The sequence below is a fragment of the Sinohyriopsis cumingii genome, chromosome 3 (assembly GCF_028554795.1).
Source record: "Sinohyriopsis cumingii isolate HCF-2022 chromosome 3, ASM2855479v2, whole genome shotgun sequence".
NCBI classification, from domain to species: Eukaryota; Metazoa; Mollusca; class Bivalvia; order Unionida; family Unionidae; genus Sinohyriopsis; species Sinohyriopsis cumingii.
In genome coordinates this window covers 144,196,234-144,218,149 of record NC_142963.1, presented here as the reverse complement: position 1 = coordinate 144,218,149, position 21,916 = coordinate 144,196,234, and the positions used below count along the sequence as shown (strand labels likewise).

At 38.0% G+C, this 21,916-nt stretch overlaps 4 non-coding genes across 4 annotated transcripts; all 4 read right to left on the bottom strand.

Annotated features, from left to right (window-relative positions):
• Positions 1–3,118: 3,118 nt before the first annotated feature.
• Trnay-gua (transfer RNA tyrosine (anticodon GUA)) lies at positions 3,119–3,206 on the bottom strand. Its single transcript is given in 2 exon segments — positions 3,119–3,154; positions 3,170–3,206. It is a non-coding gene; the product is annotated as a tRNA-Tyr (tRNA).
• A 5,743-nt stretch (positions 3,207–8,949) lies between these two features.
• Positions 8,950–9,037, bottom strand: Trnay-gua (transfer RNA tyrosine (anticodon GUA)). The gene is given in 2 exon segments: positions 8,950–8,985; positions 9,001–9,037. It is a non-coding gene; the product is annotated as a tRNA-Tyr (tRNA).
• Positions 9,038–12,616: 3,579 nt separating this feature from the next.
• On the bottom strand, positions 12,617–12,704 carry Trnay-gua (transfer RNA tyrosine (anticodon GUA)). The gene is given in 2 exon segments: positions 12,617–12,652; positions 12,668–12,704. It is a non-coding gene; the product is annotated as a tRNA-Tyr (tRNA).
• Positions 12,705–20,684: 7,980 nt separating this feature from the next.
• Trnay-gua (transfer RNA tyrosine (anticodon GUA)) lies at positions 20,685–20,772 on the bottom strand. The gene is given in 2 exon segments: positions 20,685–20,720; positions 20,736–20,772. It is a non-coding gene; the product is annotated as a tRNA-Tyr (tRNA).
• Between the last annotated feature and the right edge of the window lie 1,144 nt (positions 20,773–21,916).

Here is a 21,916-nt window from a genome sequence, read left to right as displayed (position 1 = left end):
GAATCAATTGTAAATCGAGTTGTAATCAATTCTACTGTGTTACGATTGAATTTTGAGGGAATTTGCACAAAATGTCATTCGTATTTTTAACAGTTAAATTTGTATGATTTTGAATCAATCTGAATTTGTAGCATTCCAAAAGTACGGAAATTCACATTCTAGAAAAATATTAGTGATTCATGCTATACTACAAGCTAGGTAAGCCAGAGAGTTCCATGACGATAAGGTTACGTCAGCAAATCCCTTCACAACAAAGACAGGATGAAGACATACTGGACGAAAGATCATGAACTCGGGTAAAGGGCGCTACCTTTGACGGGAACACTATTTTGGGAAACGGAATTCGTTATAAAACAAGTCTCGTAACTTTCCATATCTCCGGAAAACACTAATCTTGCTTTCGGTAACTCCGGAAAGAAGGGTTGAAACTATGCGTCTTGTTATTGTGGCCTTGTATGGAACAAAGGTGCACATTTCTCGAAATTGTATGTATGTATGTATGTATGTATGTATATATATATATATATATATATATATATATATATATATATATATATATATATATATATATATATATATATATATATATATATATGCAAAGAGTTTGGCCAAAACGCCATAAAACATATGAATTCGGACAACGTCTTGCAATTAAGAAAAATGAAATATATCTCATTACAGTCTAAAGACTTCCTCTTAGTTCCAGAAAGCATTTAATTGTTGGAAAACAAAGCTGGAAAGTATTTTATTCTTTCTTGACGCATTCATTTTTGTTATACTATAATATTAAGTATGAACTATAATGTTTTATATGTTGTTTGGACTTTATTATGAATTGTAATGGTAGTCTTAGATTATTCTTACAAAAAATCTTTCTGACAACTTCATGCTCTTTGATAGCTAATTTAGAAACAAAATACCTTTAACACATTAACCCCTGGCGACGAGTTAAAGTGGCAGGAGGTAGTATCCTACTGCCGAGCTCTGTAGCGTCAAGGTCATACAAAACACACTAAAGTAGGTGGTATTATAGAAAGGTAGACAGATGTAGCTCTACAATGATACCAAGTAATCTGGAGGTTCTAGTTGCACTACAAAATACAGAGGGGAAAACCTTAGTTTTTGGACCCGGCTTTTTTCCACTCAAAATTTGCCCGTTGTCGGAGTCCGATTTTGTGTCCGGATTTTAGACTTTTTGATCTCAGATCTAAGGCAGACCGGTATGAACTGCACACAGAAAGAGATGAGCCTTTGCAAAAAGTAGGATAAGATGGGCATTTGGAAAAAAGCGTGGTCTCGATACGAAAAATAATGGGTCCGTTAAGAAAAACAACAAAAAATTCATCTTTTGCCCTTCTGCTCATGCGCGAGCTAAATAGTCAATGCAAAAGTAGGCAGTAGGTTATTGGAAAATGACCTGGAAGTTAATGTCTTAGGATGTATTCAGAAAAAGCTTTCAAAATGTGTTTCCTACTCGAATTTCAGGCGAGAACGATAAAATCCTCCAGGGGTAAGTGTTAAAAAACGTGATATTTCGGTATTTAAGGTAAAGCTTTTAATCATTTGTCATTACGAACAAATGATTTTGGTATTAATATTATTGTAAATATATTTTGAATATCTTTCGATATATTTACGCCATAATTCAAAAAGACATAAATTTCAGAACCGTATGAGGTTGGTCAGATTTGTATGAGTATCAAAATTTTATATGTTTATCTATATTTAGAATATATCATTTAAAGAGTAAATTTATATACTGAGTGTTGTATGATTTCTATATAAAAAAAATTGCTACAGAATTCTGACTTCCTCTTGCACTTCGAACCCTATATCTTTGCACACCAGCGATGTAACCATCGAAATCGCCAGGACTGCCACATCCACAAACGTAGGCCGTAATAAATCTGCTCTCTCTCGATCTCGATCACGATCTGATTGCAGTCCCACCAATAATAGAGACATGAGGAAAACAACTGATTTAAATAATTCTTTACACCAATAAACCTTACATAAATAATAAGTGGGGAAAACATTCTTATCATTAAAGGTCAAAATTTCTTTTGAGACAGGGTAAGGTCAAACTTCTTTGGACACAGGGGAAGGTCAAAACTTTCTTGGACACAGGGACAGGTGAAAACTAATTTGGACACTGGGCCAGGTCGAGACTAATTATTGATCATTATAGTCAGTACAGTACGATACACGACAAATATCGGATATAAGTAAGATATCGATATAATCATTCGATTCTCATACGATAGTATAAATAAGAGAGTGATATAATCATTAAATTTTCATACTATCGTATAAGTAAGAGATTAATCTATGCATTTAATTCTCATAGGATAGTATGAATAAGAAATTGATATCTTCATCCCATGCTCATAATATCTTATGAATAAGAGATCGATGTAATCATTTTGGTTACCATAATATATTGTAAACAGATTAATATAATCATTCGTACTACAGCTTTATTAAGTGATTGATATAATCATATATTCTCATAATATAGTATGAAGAGATAGACGTAATCATTCTATTCTCATACAATTTTATGATTTATTATTATTACTGAAGTAGTAGCAGCTGAATATACCCTTCTCGTACTTTATCGTATAACAATGTGTTATATACTAAGATATTACCTGTTGTTTCTTCTGGTAATATTTGTATAGGTGAAACTGTTTCAATAGAAACCACATATGTCACCACTTTGAAATATTCTACCAAACATATGTCACAGTTAACGTTGCCGATTAACCTTTAATAAACATCCCCTTTTAGTTGATGCTACAGGCCTGAAACATCTTACGGGTTATTCTTCTTCCCTAACATAATCTGTGTAGTCTTATGAGATTAAGCAAGAGATAGAGGCAATAGTATTTTTTAACCCATCGACAATGGTCGGAAGAACGATACACGTGTCTCAGAAAAACTTTCGATGGACGATCGGATACATCGACGATATTTTTACAAAACGATAAACATTAATTTATTGTACAAAATGTAATTATTCTATCAATAAAATATCTTTATCCTTTAGTCCGAAATCCACGAGGCCGTATCTAAGTGTGTTTTGACATTGAAAAAGGCAAATAGTAAGAAAACATAGTCCCGCGAGCCGGATTCAAACCAGCGACCTAAGGATAACAATGAACTATTTCTACAGTCCTCCGCTCTACCAACTGAGCTATCGCGGGGTTATATATGAGAAAAGTCTCTGCAATGGTTTCCTATAGTATAGTGCTGGTTGTTAGCATCTTTACCGATCAATGAGGCAGCGAAGAGCGATCACTATGTCTACCGATGCCACTAACTGACATTTGATGGACTGGCATTGCCTCGCTAATTAGTCTTCATAGACAGTCTTGTTAAGAGGTTCTGAATATACTAATACTGCGACAATAACGACGATGACCACCACGATGAGGACGACATCGAAACGACGCTCATCAAAGTGGTGCATTGACTGCATAGTTACAACACTAAAAACAAGCCCCACCCACTTACTATTACGGCGACGATAATGTTTTCTACTGTGCAGTTTCCATTAATACTAATGCTCCTGCTGCTGCTACTACTACGCCACTACTTCCGTCATCACTTTTATTATTGTCATCATTATTATTGTCAGTATCATCACAAAAGTATTCGTGAAGTAGATTTTAAACTTGTGCAATAAATAAAATTAGATGTCAATTATTATATCAACTGTGTAAAAAAGGAGAAAGAATAATAACTAATATCGCTAAATAATCGATACGTTGATTGCGCATTTCCCCTACAGCATGTACTGGTCGCATCTGAGTCGCTGAGAGCGTGCTGTATAAGTAACTCTAATTTGTTTGACTTTTGTTTGATTTTAATATACTTACCGGAGTTTGAATCATCTACACCAGTGGTTCCCAAAGTTTGCTGTATTTCCTTTTTGGGGGCAGTAGGATTACCAATGGGGGCGCTAATGCTGAATAATGCTTGTTATAGGTCAAGGTAGAGGGCGCTGCAGATGAAATTCAACTATCCGGAATTCAAGCAGAACAATACAAAATCAAAGATCCTACCCCTTGGAAAAACTGCACGCCCAAAATAAACCTGTCTGCCCAGAACTTAGGATCCAAACTACAAAACCCACCAAAAATACTAACAGAAATCCAGAAATTCATCGAAGAAACTTACCCTGGATTTCTTAAAATCTACACAGACGGATCTAAATCGAAAGAAGAAAACAGAACTGCTGCTGCAATAGTGGTGCCGCAACAACAAGTTGAATTTGGTGCAAGACTCCCGGATGGCTGCTCCATTTACACAGCAGAATTCTGGGCAATAAATGAAGCCCTCAAATGGATCAAGACCCAAAACCACAGCCAGTACGTCATTATAACAGACTCTCTAAGCGTACTGAAATCCTTAGAGACTGGCACATCAAAAAGTAGAGCAAATATGCTAGAAGACACTATGTTATCCATCAGGGAGATCTAGGATAAACAACAAACCATCGAATTCCTATGGGTACCTTCTCACATCAATCTGATTGGCAACGATAAAGCTGACCGAAGAGTGAAATACAATCTCCTGAACAATGTAACAGAAACACTTAATTACAGTGTGTACGAGATATATAGCCAGATAAGAAGCAAAATGAACAAGAAATGGCAGGAGCTCTGGGACAACACCAACAAGGGCAGACATTTATACCAACTGCAAAAAGAGGCCACAAGGGTAATCACGACACCTAAAATCCTGGAAATCGTGGACATCCGAATTATTAATAGGATCAAAACAGGAAAAACTTTACTCCGAAACAGCTTTGGGAAACATCTCAGGAAGGAATTAAAGCAAACAACTAATTGTCCATATTGCCCTGCTGCAGAAAAACTGGACCACGTATTCAACACCTGTCCCTCTTGGCATCCGTCCGTCTACGGGATATGATGGCGTAGCTCCAAAGTACGCTTTTGCTTATCCTTCTTTTTAGCTCTCTTTTCAGCTTGTTTTATTCTTCTCTTTTCCTCTGCGTTTTGAACTCCCTGCCTGACAGCTAGACGCCAGCTGGAACGGTTGTTTGCACAGCTCTCCCAGTCGTTGACATTGATGTTTGCTGTCTTCATATCCTTCTTGCAAACAAATTTGTAGCGCAGATGTGGTCGTCCAGTTGGTCGTGCACCTTCTGCTAACTCCCCATATAACAGGTCCTTGGGAATGCGACCTGGGTCCATTCTCTTGACATGGCCGAGCCAGCAAAGGCGCCTCTCGCTGAATATGGAGAACATGCTGTTCATGTTGGCGCGTTCTAGAACCTCTGTGTTGGGTACTTTGTCCTGCCACTGGATGTGCAGAATGCGCCGCAGACATCTCAGGTGGAAGCTGTTGAGTTTCCTCTCGTGTCTTGCATAGGTGGTCCGTGTTTCGCTGCTGTAGAGAAGTGAGCTGAGCACGCAAGCTTGGTAGACACGCAGTTTGGTCTTCTCTGTGAGGTTGGGGTTGTTCCAGACCCTCTGGTTAAGTCTGGCCATCACTGCTGCTGCCTTGGCAATCCTGCCGCCCACCTCAGAATCAATCGAAAGTGAGCTGGAGATGTTAGACCCGAGGTATGTGAAGTTCTCGACAACTTCCAAATTGTACCCATCGATGGAGACAGAGGGAGGGGAGTCTGTGTCCTGTGCCATGACATTCGTTTTCTTCAAACTGATGGTCAGTCCAAATTCCTTACATGCATGGGAGAGGCGGCATACTAGCTGCTGAAGTCCATCTTCCGTGTATGATGTCAAGGCTGCTTCGTCGGCAAAGAGCAATTCACGGATGAGTACCGCTGTGACTTTAGTCTTAGCACGGAGACGGGCGATCTTGAACAGCTTGCCGTCAGCCCTGGTATGGATGTACACTCCCTCGCTGCAGTCCTTGAATGCGTACTGGAGAAGCATGGAGAAGAAGATGGCAAAGAGCGTCGGTGCAAGGACACAGCCTTGTTTGACTCCGCTAATGACTGGGAATGCTTCAGATGTTGCGCCATTGAAGCACAATGTGCTGTGCATGTTCTCGTGGAACGACATAATGACAGCAAGCAGACGTGGGGGGCAGCCGATCTTCTGCAGGAGTCTGAAGAGTCCACTCCGACTAACCATGTCAAACGCCTTCGTCAGGTCTATGAAGGCAATGTAGAGGGGCATCTGCTGCTCGCGACACTTCTCCTGCAGCTGACGTAGTGAGAAGATCATGTCTACAGTTGACCTGACGGCTCGAAATCCACACTGGGACTCTGGGTAGACGCGGAAGGCTAGGATCTGCAAGCGCGCCAAGGCAACACGGGCAAAAGCCTTTCCGACGATGCTGAGGAGGGAGATGCCCCGGTAGTTGTTGCAGTCGCTACGGTCTCCTTTGTTTTTGTACAAAGTGACGATGTTGGCGTCACGCATGTCCTGTGGGATGTATACCTGTTCCCAGCAACGGATATCCACACAAACGTACGCGAACGCATACAAACACAATATCTACTATCCACACAAACTGACGCGAACGCATACAAACACAATATCTACTAAGCACACAAACTTACGTGAACGAATACAAACCTCAGATGCACAATCCACAGAAACTTACGTGAACAAATACAAACACAATATCTAATATCTACACAAATGTACGTGAAGGCATACACACCCAAATATACTAGCCACACAAACGTACACGAACGCATACAAACACAATATCTACTATCCACACAAACGTACGCGAACGCGTACAAACACAATATCTACTAACCACAGAAACTTACGTCAACGTATACAAACCCCGTATGTACAATCCACACAAACTTACATCAACACATAAGAAAACAATATCTAATATCTACACAAACGTACGTGCAGGCATACAAACCCCAAATATACTATTGACACAAACGTTCGCGAACGCATGCAAACACAATATCCACTATTCACACAAAAGTACGCGAACGCATACAAACACAATATCTACTAATCACACAAACTTACGTGAACGCATATAAACCGCAGATGTACAATCCACACAAACTTACGTGAACGCATACAAACACAATATCTACTATCCACACAGGGAAGAGGATAACAAATCAAACCCCAAATATACCATCCACTCAGAAGTGAGAAATAGAAAACAGACCGCATATCTACTATGCACACAGATGTGAGAAGTAGAAAACAAACCCCATATCTTCTACGCACACAGAGGGAAGAAGAAAAAATAACCTAATATACACTATCCACACAGATGAAAGAAGAAAACAACAAATATATACTATCCACACAGATTGAAGAAATAAACCATTATATATACTTTGCACACAGAGTGAAGGAGAAATAATAACCCAATGTGTACTATGCACACAGAGGGAAGAAAATAACCCATTATTCTATCAGCACAGAGTGAAGACGAATTGTTTCGGAAAGCACCTAAGCCCTCAGCTACAATGACCAACTCTACCAAACACACACAACGACACAGACACTCCAAACCCATTTAACCCATTATTATATGGCGTCAGTGTGTGACTTTAGAAAAATTACAGACTCAAAATGATGGATGGACAGATCGACTAGTTTGTGCCCACTTGCACGCCTAAAGTGCGTGCGTGAAGGAAAACATCCATTCAAATTTAAAGTCTAGCTAAACGTGATGCAGAGGGATAGAGAGAGGTGAAAGAGCACATATTCATGCATTGTCAATCAAAACAAATACACCATCCTTATTATAAAAAGTCAAGACCAAGAGACACTTACGTTCTCTTTCTGGTCAGGTCTCTTTTAGAAGTTAGTATGAAATTTCACATCAGGGCCAAAGCATCAAATTGTCAATTTTTCCATTTCCACCTCTTCACTGGCACAAGTTCTTTCTCATCAATGTTTTCTTCTTCCTAACCCCTCTCTTGTGGCCTAAAGTTCCGAATGTATCGATGTATCTATAAAGATTCAGCTATTTTGCAACATATTCAATGGTCTCCGCACTGTCCTTGCCTTTGTATGGCCTTTCCACCCATCCAGAGAAAAAGTTAGAGGGTTACAAAAATATTTTATAAAAATGTAAACTTAGTTGTAAAGGAACCTTCAGAACGGTTTGTGATGTGCAAGTTAGTGACTAAACCATTTAGATTCGCCACTGGGATACAATGAGTTGTGTGCAGGAAGTAACACTAATTGCCTCCAACAAACAGAGGTATAAAAACGGGCTAGCGGGCCACGACTTTTATCATTAGTGATACAACAGGTTCCATGGAAGGAAATCAATGACAGTATTCAAACTGTGGAGGACTACAACAACTTATTACAAGAACTATGGATTTCATGTGTTGCCTCCATTGGTATGCAATGCTAACTCACCGATATCCTGATGCAATCTACATCGGCCAAAAACTGTGGTGGCAATTGACCTACAAAGGATACTTTGTAAGTTTAACATCGAGAATTTGACTATATACAAGAGCGAAGCCATTACAGGTGTATGTGAGTGAAAGGTATTTATGCAGGCAGGCAACGGGTCTGGAAAATTCCTTATTTATCAGTCCATTCAGGTTTTGTGCTCCACTTTTCTCGATCATGTAGGAACATCGTTCAAATTTGAACAACTTAATTTTGATTTCGATGCGGCGCCTTGCCGCCGCATCAAATGACATTCACAGACCGGAAGCACATAAATATCTGCTCTATATTCCAAGGTGCAGCTATGAGTACTGGAACCTTGGCTAGCGAAACTGAGACTCCTGAAGCTGCGGTAAAAAAAATAAAAAAATAAAAAATCTGAAAACATACCTCCGACCAGTTTATTTTTTATATATACTTTCTTTCTTTGTTTTGTTTTATTCTTCATGCTATATTATTCCATTATCATTAGTTAAGGGAATATATAGGGGACCGTACAATCGATCGTTTCAAACGTCAATATAATTTGCATCTGAAACACAAAAAGTAATCCCGCGAGCCGGATTTGAACCAGCGACCTAAGGATAGCAATATTTCTTCTCTACAGTCCTCCGCTCTACCAACTGAGCTATCACGGGATATGGCGATTACACTGTCGTGATCTACAGTGTTTATTATTTGTTTCTATTTCGGTTGGGGGCAATAGAGAGTGACCATTACATCTCCTGTCGCCTATGCCTGACAGTTCATGGATTGGTATTGGTTGCAATATAGTGGACTGATAATTTCTTCGATACGCTTAGAATATATTAATATTACTTCTGGGACGACGACATTAAAGTCTAGGACCACTTTAAGGACGATGACGACGATGACGACGAAACGGCGCACATCGGACTGACACATTGGCTTCAAAATAGAAACTATAATAACTACAGGGGCTCGTTACAAAGAAAATCTGCAGTATCCATCCATGAATCAAGGGATTGGGATTCTAACTTGTAACAATATAACACAAGCGAAGACACGGGGCCGCACCCTCGGTAGTTCCAACACTGCTAGTCTATCCTAATTGCGTCTGCTAATTTCTAACTTAAACCAGTCCTAATCAAGAATAGTTCAATATTCAAAACAGCTCGACACACTTCGTTCAGTCTGTGACATAATGGAGAAAATGCAATAATTGTTCGCCGATTTGTACGTTTGGACAAATGCAGGCAAGAAGTGCCGTTATGCATTCTGATAGTCTTGGATTTCACCACTGACCGAAAGGTAAGATCCGAACAACCCAAAGCCCGCAGTAAATATCGTTAATGTACATTGTGATGCGTTTTAATTTTGGTGACAAAACAAATATTGATTTTGGCAAATTTGGTGCTAATTGCTTGTAACATTGTTGCACAGTGCATTGTTAACTCCTGAAACATTCTGATTGCTTGAAAATACATGTCAATACTTATTAATTGATTATAAAATAACAACTCAAAAATGAAACCCCGAGACCATAACTTTCCCAAAATTATTCTTTCATTAACATTCATTGATCAGTAAAATAATATACAACTACACATTTTATGATATTCCAGTAGCTTTACTTCGAATCGTATAAACATTTTATAGACATTGTCATGTTTGCAAAGGCAATGCCAGATAATACTGCCGTTATCGTCTAAGTGTATTAATTCCTTTACAAGCTTGATGAAAGCAATTTGACGAGATGTGATCGGAAGTCTGATCGAGTTGCGCGTAAAGTTGTTATTCATTAAGATGACGAAGAGAAGGGGGAGCAAAGTGTTTTCCAAATGGTTAGGAACTTGTACGGAAGATTGATGAAGGTCTGTAATTTGACAGGTAAGCTTTGTTGTCAGGTAAGGTTAACTTTAAATGGCTCATATGCTTCTTAATAGTGTTTTTTTTTATAACAGAAAAGCATTGATATATGCCCCCCCCCACACACACACTCATATATATATATATATATATATATATATATATATATATATATATATATATATATATATATATATATATATATATATATATATATATAATTTCAAAATAATTATATCTCCACATTTTCGAACCATTGAAAAGAAAGATAGCCATTTCAAGTTGATGGATGTGGAATAATTTTTTTATTAAGTTAATTAGTAATTGCCTATGTAATTTCATTCCGTATCAGTTGCTGGAATTTCAACAAACAATAAAAAGCCCGCATTGATGGATGGCCGGTCAAAATAAAAACTACATCGTTAGATTAACTTTGTTTTAGAAAATATCGAAGCAGCCCCAAGATATCAAATAAAAAAAATGTCCCCTCGTGGTCCTAAACTGTGAACCTATAATATAATGGGTATCTTAAAAATGTGCATCTATATTATAATATTACAGTGGTCCCCTTCTTATACGACCACCCCTTCTGCACAGGGAAAGTGACATTATAAGACGGGTGGCCTTTCCAGAGGGGTACTACATTTTGTTGTGAGAAGTATATGTAATGTACGTAGTAGGAAAGCTACATACTTCAAAGCATTTAATATCTTCATTTAATATCTTCGTTTAAAAGTAAAATTAGGTATTAAAATGTTCTTCTTGTTATAATAATAGACTTATTTCAACTGAATATACATTAATTGTTCTTATTCTTGGCGTAGGCGTAAAATGCAAGCAGATATTGTTGTCAGGCACATTGCAAAACCATTCAAAAACGTCATTTAAATCTTGGTACATACATAATTATCTTTCCATTTGCTCCATTTTCTCACTGCTGCTGAATGACCTCCTTATCGGTTATGATGTTGTTTATTCCATTCTTTTCAACGTAATTTATTTTTTATTTGAGTCTTTTCTACATAAAATTGTTCGGCAAGTCCCCCCTCCACACCTGATCTGATATCATCGAGTAGAATAACCGACTTTATTCTAAAATAATACGTATCCGTTTATGTGATGACATGTTAATGTTTACTAATGATTTATTCAGATGTTGCTAACTGTATGCGATTTAATTTTGCAGACGAAACTTTTGTCGAGTGGACGAAATGCCTTCTTCTAAAAGGAAGCGATAAATGTGTTGTCACGTGATTTTTCGGTCTTTGTTACCCGTTTTTTTTTTTTCAAGGACAAGGTTAATCTCTGTGTGGGGGGGAGGGGTGTGTGTTAATGCACAAAATATAATTTTAGCCTATGCTTACCTTGTGATGATCTTGACAATTACGTCCGGTTGTAATCATCAAAGATAAGAAGTCGACAGATGTGCGAATACCAAAATTCTATCATAACATTTTTGAGCCCATTTCCATTAAAAGTCGGCTTTTATAGACAATAATATAATATTAATCTTACTGTTACATGTACTTTATTCAAGACTTCTTTCAGCAACGGAAACTTAACATTGGGAGACATGTATCAACGACAGAGTTAATCTGATTACTTACCTTACGTCACGATATGAATTAATTATTGGTTTTGGATACATTTGAAGAAAAAAAAATGTGGTAGCTCCTGAGGGGAACATTTTACGTTTTTGTACTAATATGTTGGCCGCTGGTCGCTTTAGAGGGGTGGCCGTTCTTGAAGGGTATTTTCGAATACAAATTCGTCGGTGACAAGGGATTATGGCTGTAAGAGCCGGATGGCCGCTGGTCACGGGGAGCCGTTCAAGAGGTGGACTACTTTAATTGTATTATACTATATTTAAATAGCTGTCAAACTATTCTGTTGTCGTTCCTTGACATGATGTTTTTGGAATCTCCGCTTCGTACTGATTATTTGCTGCATTTTTGTGGGTGGGTAGGTGGAGGTGGTTTTGTTATAGTCTTTTTAAAATGGCACACAATTTCTCAACTATGGAAGTCGGGATAAGTCTCAAAGTTGATTAAATGAGAACACATTGTCGACGTGTCAACATAATGGAACAAGTTTGACTGGATATTATTAGTGGCTGAGAGAAACATGTACATATGTGCAGGATGCAAAGTAAATAGGCGACAAAATTCTCATAATTAAAGGCGAAGATACAACGTGTCTAACACTATTTCCAAGAACGTGACAATTAGAGAACCAAAGACACATGCGATGCATATTTAAGAAAGACCGAGAGCCTTAAGTTAGTTATCCATTTAATAATTTTCGGTTATCGATTCGATATTGTTCTCGTATATTCCAGTATTCCTTGTTTCCAGGTTTGATATTTAAAAACTACAAAAAAACGTAAATCCCGCGAGCCGGATTTGAACCGGCGACCTAAGGATAGCTTTCAACTTTTTCTACAGTCCTCCGCTCTACCAACTGAGCTATCACGGGATCATATGAGAACAACATATGTCATATGAATTATACCTCATACTATTTCCTGAGTTATGTTACGTATTGCATGTTTCTTGTCTTGTCTCGCGAGAACGATCATTTTTGGCTGGTGACACAACTGTTTGACAGTTGATGGATTGGTTCTGCATCGCTGACTAATCCTAAAAATGCATTGCCGTATAATGGCATTATTAGACTGCGTATCTATATTATAATACAAAATATGTATTACAATTTGTATAAATAAACTCATGATCTGTCACAGTGTCCATGAAGCGCCATCACAATGTCTTTGCATCAACCGTTCAGAGAGACTCCTAGTAGAGTGGATGACATATTCTCTTGGATGAACTCATTCTGGGTGTTGCAAGTTGGAAATCTCTATTCCGGTTGGAATGAGGACTGATTGGAAATGCATCCTCTTTAACAAAGTCATAAAGGAGTTCATACAATTGGAACATTTGACTGGACATTAGTGGTGCCTGATAAAAACACGAACATATACTTTGGATGGAAAGCAAATGGGCGGCAATTCTCATGGTCAAAGAAGAGGATACATATTGTCGAACAATATTCCCCCAAGAATCCGACAAATTGAAAACCAGTGACACAAAGGATGCATATGGTGCCTAGTGCTTTATGGCAGTTTATAAAGCTGTATATGACTCCCAATAATGGTATTTGGACCGAAGCAAATCTGGAGTCCATAAGCCTTTTTGAAAGGTCACTGATTGGTCCTTAAATTGCCATTGGGTTTTTCAGTGCCATGCAATAGTTATTATATTAACGGAATGCGATGAATCTATTTTGCAAGGAAGCTTGTTAGTACTGTATAACAGTTTGCAACGAGCATAACGTAATATCATCGTGCAGTTTAACTCTTTAAACATTTCATCAATTGTAAGTCGAATTGCAATCAATTCTCGTGTTACGATTGAATTTTGAGGGAATTTGCACAAAATGTCATTCGTATTGTTAACAGTTAAATTTGTATGATTTTGAATCAATCTGAATTTGTATTACTTCAACAGTACTGAAATTCACATTCTAGAAAAATATTAGTGATTCATACTGTACTACAAGCTAGGTGAGCAGGAGAGTTTCATGACGACAAGGTTAGGGTTAATAAGCTTACGTCAGCAAATCGCTCCACAACATATATAGGATGAAGACATATACCAGAGGGCGCTACCTTTGACGGGAACACTGTTTTGGAAAAACGCAATTCGTGATAAAACAAGTCTCGTAACTTTCCATATCTCCGGAAAACGAATCTTGCTTGAAGGGTTAAAACTATGTGCCTTGTTATTGCAGCCTTGAAAATGTGTGTGTGTGTGTGTGTGTGTGTGTGTATAAGCAAAGAGCTTATAAGAAAAGAGCTTGGTCAAAACGCTATAAAGCATATGAAATTAGACATCATCTTGCAGGTAAGATAAATGAAATGTATCTCATTACAGTCTAAAGACATCCTCTTAGTGCCAGAAAGCATTTATATGTTTTTGGAAAACAAAGCTGGAAAGTATTTTATTCTTTCTTGAAGCATTCATTTTTGTTATACTATAATATAAAGTGTGAACTATAATGTTTTATATATTGTTTGTACTTTATTATGAATTGTAATGGTAGATTATTCTTACCAAAAGGCTTCCTGACAACTTCATGCTCTTTGATTGCTAGTTTAGAAACAAAATACCTTTAACACATTAAACCCTGGCGACGAGTTAACGTGGCAGGAGGTAGTAGCCTACTTCCGAGCTTTGTAGCGTTAAGGTCATGCATGATACACTAAAGTGGTGGTATTATAGAAAGGTAGTCAGATGTACCTCTACAATGATACCAAATAATCTAACACAACTAGGCAGTAGGTTATTGGAAAATCACCTGGAAGTTGATGTCTTAGCATGCATTCAGAAAAAGCTTTCAAAATGTGTTTCCTACTCGAATTTCATGCGAAAACGATTAAAACCTCAAGGGTTTAATGTTACAAAACGTGATATTTCGGTATTTAAGGTAAACCGTTTAATCACTTGTCATTACGACCAATGATTCTTGTATTACTACTATTGTAAATATCTTTTGAATATCTTTGATTTTTACGCCATAGATTAAAAAGACATACATTTCAGAACCGAATGAGGTTGGTCAGCTTTGTATGAGTATCAAAATAGAATATCTATATTTTGATTTTAAAGAGTAATTCTCCATACTGAGCTCTACTTTAATTCAATAAAAAAATGTACAAAAGAATTCTGACTTTCTCTTGCACTTCGAACCCTTTACCTTGAACACCAGCAATGTAACCATCGAAATCGCAAGGAATGACCCATCCGGAACCTTAGGCCGTAATAATACTACTCTCTCTCTCTCTCTCTCTCCCTCTCTCTCTCTCTCTCTCTCTCTCTCTCGATCTGAGAGCAGTCACACGAATAATTGAGACATCAGGGAAACATCTGACCTAAATAATGCTTTACACAAATACCCTTACATAAATAATAACTGGGGAAAGCATTCTTATTATTAAAGCATCTTTACACAATAACAATAATTGGCACGATAATTGGAAGATTGGTAGAAAAATTTCATCCATGATAACTAGTGAAAATGTCATTAATAATGACCTTAACCTTTGACGCCTTCCCATAAATACATTATGAAGCGTTCGTAGTTTTCTTCTTTGACAATTTGTGCTGATTCTAATGATGTGTAAAAAGAGAAATAGCCAACAATACTATTTTTCATTCCTCGACAATGATGGGAAAACGCCACAAATGAATCAAGGAAGAGCGATCAATGAACGAAGGAAGTTATCGATACTCCATTGTCCTGAATAGAAAAAGCCATAACGTGCCACATTAATTCAATTACCCATTCATTCAATTATCCATTAAATTATAGACTATTATCTAACCAGTTACATTTAATTGTCTATTTCATATTATATTCAAAACTATTCAATAATCGATTCAACATTATTTCAATATTTTCTGCTTCCAAAGAATCGATTGCTTCCCACATGAATATAACCAGACTTTAAAGAATTAAAACGTAGCTCCCGCGAGCCGCATTCGAACCAATGACCTAAGGTTGGCCATCAACCTCCTTTATCGTCATGTGCTCTACCAACTGAGCTATCACGTGAACCTATTACAAAAGTATATCACAAACCATTTCTTAAAATATAGTACTTAATGCTCGTGTCTTGCTTTTTCTAACAATGGATGGATTTGTATTGCATCACTGCCTGTTACACATATACGGTTTGTTGAATAGGCGTTAAATATATTGCTACGACAACGAAGACGAATGTCGCGTTTAATACACTGTTCGCTATATCATGCTGAAGAAATGTCGGTAAGTGTCTGTCCCACGAACACACGTAGGAAGTCGATTCGGGCTGGCCTGGGTGGGTAACGAACCCACAGCTATTGGCTTACGAGTCAAACGCATTGACAACTCAGCTACCACGTCAGTAGTGTATTGCGACTGTTTACGGACAGCGGGAAAATACATCACAAATCCCCTTGGGGATGTTTATGGACAAGGTTTTTCAGATCACCCTGGGGCTGTTTACGGACTGACACCAATGTGGCAAGGATGTAACCTCAATACGCACTAATCGAGAGAGAGAGACAGACAGACAGACAGAGAGAGAGAGAGAGAGAGAGAGAGAGAGAGAAATACAGTAGACATATAGATATAGACATATATAATATATACATAGATTGATGAACATCAATATATCATACCTTAACTATAAAATCGACAACAAATATTTAGATAAGACAGCAAATCGTTTTTGTCTTCTTTTTTAGTTTCTTCTTTTACTCCACCATTTTCTTAGTATTGTAGTCGCTGTTGTGTTCTTCTTTTTTCATTTTTTCCTCCTCCTGTTTTTGTTTCTTGTCTTTCTCGTTCTTTCTTTAGTTTTTTCTTTCTTTTCTATTTAATTATTCCTATCTCTCATCTTCTGTATGTCTTCTTCATTTTCCTTCTCCTCCTTTTCTTCTTTAATCAGCTCTCTTAACATATCCTTAAAAATGTCGTGGGCCACTATAGCGTCAATGGTTATTGAAAGGTCGTGGGTCACTATATCGTCAAGGGGAATTTATCATGGTGAATATGAATGGGCTACTATAGCGTGAATGGGAATTGAACATAGGGAGATTGAATGAACCATTTTGGTGTCATCGGGAATCGAACATGGGAATATTGGGGTTGTATACTCGTTATGTGTTAGCTTAAAATGTATAGCTACAACTGGTGGGAAATTTCTTTGAAAAAACCGCCTATTTCTAGCCTCAACTTGTATGACGTTCCTGTTTAAAAATCCTAGTATCTATCTATAGCTACAACCTGTGGAAAAACCCAAGTCTATATTTATAGTTTCCAAAATTCCAGCTTCAATGCTGTCACTCTACTGGACACTAGGGGAATAATGGCAACAGTGTTGCTAGAGGCTGACCTGAATATGCGTTACTGTAGGTAGGTAGGTAGGTAGGTAGGTAAAATAAATTTCATAGATTGAAGGGAGTTTTATAGGGAAAGACAAAGACAAATACACACACACACAAACAAACGTACGGGCGCACGCATACACATAAAAACAAACACACAAACCAAACGCACGCCTGCATACAAAAACATACATCTACAAACGTATGAGTGCGCTCGAACACACACACTACACAAAGGGAAGAAGAAACACAAACCCAAAATATGCCATCCACACGGGGGTGTTGTTGGGGCCGAGTGGTCTAAAGCGCTCTCCGTTACGGATCACTGAGATCTCACCTCTCTCTGCGTAGGTTCGAGTCTAGGATTCGGCCAATGTGGGTATGTGAGAAATCTTGCCAGTAGCTTGTCGTGGGTCGGTGGTTCTTCCCGGGGGTTTTCCGGATTCTTCCTCCACCATTAATACTGGCCGCCATGCATAGCCTATCGTGTGCTGAAAAATGGCGTTAAACCCCACAACAACAACAACCATCCACACAGAAGGAAGATGAAGAAAAAAACAAATATACTATCTACTATCCACACAAACGTACGTGAACGCATACAAACCCCAAATATACTATCCACACAAACGTACGCGAACGCATACAAACACTATAATATCCACACAAACGTACGCAAACGCATAGAAAACACAGACTCTACTATCTACACAAATGTACGCAAACGAATAGAAACACTATAATATCCACACAAACGTACGCAAACGCATAGAAAACACACACTCTACTATTCACACTAAAGTAAAGAAAACAAGCCGAAAATATACTATCCACAAACGGGAAGGAGAAAAAACAACTCCCAAAATATATCTCCACACAGAGAAGAGGAAAAAAAAACCCATATAAACTATCCACACAGAAGGATGTAGAAAAACAAAAACCCAAATACACTATCGACACAGAGGGAATATGAGAAAGAAAGTCAAATATACTATCCACACAAACGTTCGCGAACGCATACAAACAAATTATCTACTATCCACACAAACGTACGTGAACGTATTCAAACCCCAAATATACTATCCACACAAACGTACGCGAACGCATACCAACACAATATCTACTATCCACACAAACTGACGCGAACGCATGCAAACACAATATCTACTAAGCACACAAACTTACGTGAACGAATACAAACCTCAGATGCACAGTCCACAGAAACTTACGTGAACACTTACAAACACAATATCTAATATCTACACAAATGTACGTGAAGGCATACACACCCAAATATACTAGCCACATTTACGTACGCGAACGCATACACAATATCTACTATCCACACAAACGTACGCGAACGCGTACAAACACAATATCTACTAACCACAGAAACTTACGTGAACGTATACAAACCCCTTATGTACAATCCACACAAACTTACATGAACACATAAAAACACAATATCTAATATCTACACAAATGTACGTGAAGGCATACACACCCAAATATACTAGCCACATTTACGTACGCGAACGCATACACAATATCTACTATCCACACAAACGTACGTGAACGCATTCAAACACAATATCTACTAATCACACAAACTTACGTGAACGCACATAATCCCCAGATGTACAATCCGCACAAACTTACGTGAACGCTTACAAACGCAATATCTACTATTAACACAGGGAAGAGGAAAACAAATCAAACCCCAAATCTACCATCCGCTCAGAAGTGAGAAATAGAAAACAAACCTCATATCTACTATGCACACAGAGGGAAGAAGAAAAAATAACCCAATATACACTATCCACACAGAGGAAAGAAGAAAACAACAAATAGATACTATCCACACAGAGTGAAGAAATAAACCATTATATATACTTTGCACACAGAGTGAAGGAGAAATAATAACCCAATATATACTATGCACACAGAGGGAAGAAGATAACCCATTATTCGATCAGCACAGAGTGAAGACGAATTGTTTCGGAAAGCACCTAAGCCCTCAGCTACAATGACCAACTCTACCAAACACACACACACCGACACAGACACTGCAAAACGCATTTAACCCGTTATTCTATGGCGTCAGTGTGTGACTTTAGAAACATTCCAGACTCAAAATGATGGATGGACAGATTGAATGGTTTGTGCCCACTTGCATGCCTAAAGTGCGTGCGTGAAGGAAAACATCCATTCAAATTTAAAGTCTAGTTAAACGTGATGCAGAGGGATAGAGAGAGGTGAAAGAGCACAAATTCATATATTGTCAATCAAAACAAAATACACCATCCTTATTATAAAAAGTCAAGACCAAGAGACACTAACGTTCTCTTTCTGGTCAGGTCTCTTTTAGAAGTTAGTATGAAATTTCACATCAGGGCCAATGCATCAAATTGTCAATTTTTCCATTTCCACCTCTTCACTGGCACAAGTTCTTTCTCATCAATGTTTTCTTCTTCCTAACCCCTCTCTTGTGGCCTGAAGTTCCGAATGTATCGATGTATGTATAAAGATTCAGCTATTTTGCAACATGCTCAATGGTCTCCGCACTGTCCTTACCTTTCTATGGCCTTTCCACCCATCCAGAGAAAGAGTTAGAGGGTTACAAAAATAGTTTTTAAAAATGTACACTTAGTTCTAGAGGAACTTTCAGAACGGTTTGTGATGTGCAAGTTAGTGACTAAACCATTTAGATTCGCCACTGGGATACAATCAGTTTTGTGCAGGAAGTAACACTAATTGCCTCCAACAAACAGAGGTATAAAAACGGGCTAGCGGGCCACGACTTTTATCAGTAGAGATACAACAGGTTCCATGGAAGGAAATCAATGACAGTATTCAAACTGTGGAGGACTACAAAAACTTATTACAAGAACTATGGATTTCATGTGTTGCCTCCCTTGGTATGTAATGGCAACTAACCAATAGCGTGATGCAATGTACATCGGCCAAAAACTGTGTGACAATTGACCTACAAAGGATACTTTGTAACTTTAACATCGAAAATATGACTATGTACAAGAGCGAAGCCATTACAGGTGTATGTGAGTGAAAGGTATTTGTGCAGGCAGGGACCGGCACTGGAAAATTCCTTATTTATCAGTGCATTCAGGTTGTGTGCTCCACTTTTCTCGATCATGTAGGAACATCGTTCAAATTTGAACAACTTAATTTTGATTGGATGCGGTGGCTTGCCGCCGCATCAAATGAAATTCACAGACCGGAAGCACATAAATATCTGCTCGATATGCCATGGTGAAGATATGAGTGCTGGAACCTTGGCTAGCGAAACTGAGACTCCTGAAGGTGCGGTAAAAAAATAAAAAAATAAAAAATCTGAAAACATACCTCCGACCAGTTTGTTTTTTATATATACTTTCTTTCTTTGTTTTGTTTTATTCTTCATGCTATATTATTCCATTATCATTAGTTAAGGGAATATATAAGGGACCGTACAATCGATCGTTTCAAACGTCAATATAATTTGCATCTGAAACACAAAAAGTAATCCCGCGAGCCGGATTTGAACCAGCGACCTAAGGATAGCAATATTTCTTCTCTACAGTCCTCCGCTCTACCAACTGAGCTATCACGGGATATGGCGATTACACTGTCGTGATCTACAGTGTTTATTATTTGTTTCTATTTCGGTTGGGGGCAATAGAGAGTGACCATTACATCTCCTGTCGCCTATGCCTGACAGTTCATGGATTGGTATTGGTTGCAATATAGTGGACTGATAATTTCTTCGATACGCTTAGAATATATTAATATTACTTCTGGGACGACTACATTAAACTCTAGGACCACTTTAAGGACGATGACGACGATGACGACGAAACGGCGCACATCGGACTGACACATTGGCTTCAAAATAGAAACTATAATAACTACAGGGGCTCGTTACAAAGAAAATCTGGAGTATCCATCCATGAATCAAGGGATTGGGATTCTAACTTGCAACAATATAACACAAGCGAAGACACGAGGCCGCACCCTCGGTAGTTCCAGCACTGCTAGTCTATCCTATTTGCGTCTGCTAATTTCTAACTTAAGCCAGTCCTAATCAAGAATAGTTCAATATTCAAAACAGCTCGACACACTTCGTTCAGTCTGTGACATAATGGAGAAAATGCAAGAATTGTTCGCCGATTTGTACGTTTGGACAAATGCAGGCAAGAAGTGCCGTTATGCATTCTGATAGTCTTGGATTTCACCATTGACCGAAAGGTAAGATCCGAACAACCCAAAGCCCGCAGTAAATATCGTTAATGTACATTGTGATGCGTTTTAATTTTGGTGACAAAACAAATATTGATTTTGGCAAATTTGGTGCTAATTGCTTGTAACATTGTTGCACAGTGCATTGTTAACTCCTGAAACATTCTGATTGCTTGAAAATACATGTCAATACTTATTAATTGATTATAAAATAACAACTCAAAAATGAAACCCCGAGACCATAACTTTCCCAAAATTATTCTTTCATTAACATTCATTGATCAGTAAAATAATATACAACTACACATTTTATGATATTCCAGTAGCTTTACTTCGAATCGTATAAACATTTTATAGACATTGTCATGTTTGCAAAGGCAATGCCAGATAATACTGCCGTTATCGTCTAAGTGTATTAATTCCTTTACAAGCTTGATGAAAGCAATTTGACGAGATGTGATCGGAAGTCTGATCGAGTTGCGCGTAAAGTTGTTATTCATTAAGATGACGAAGAGAAGG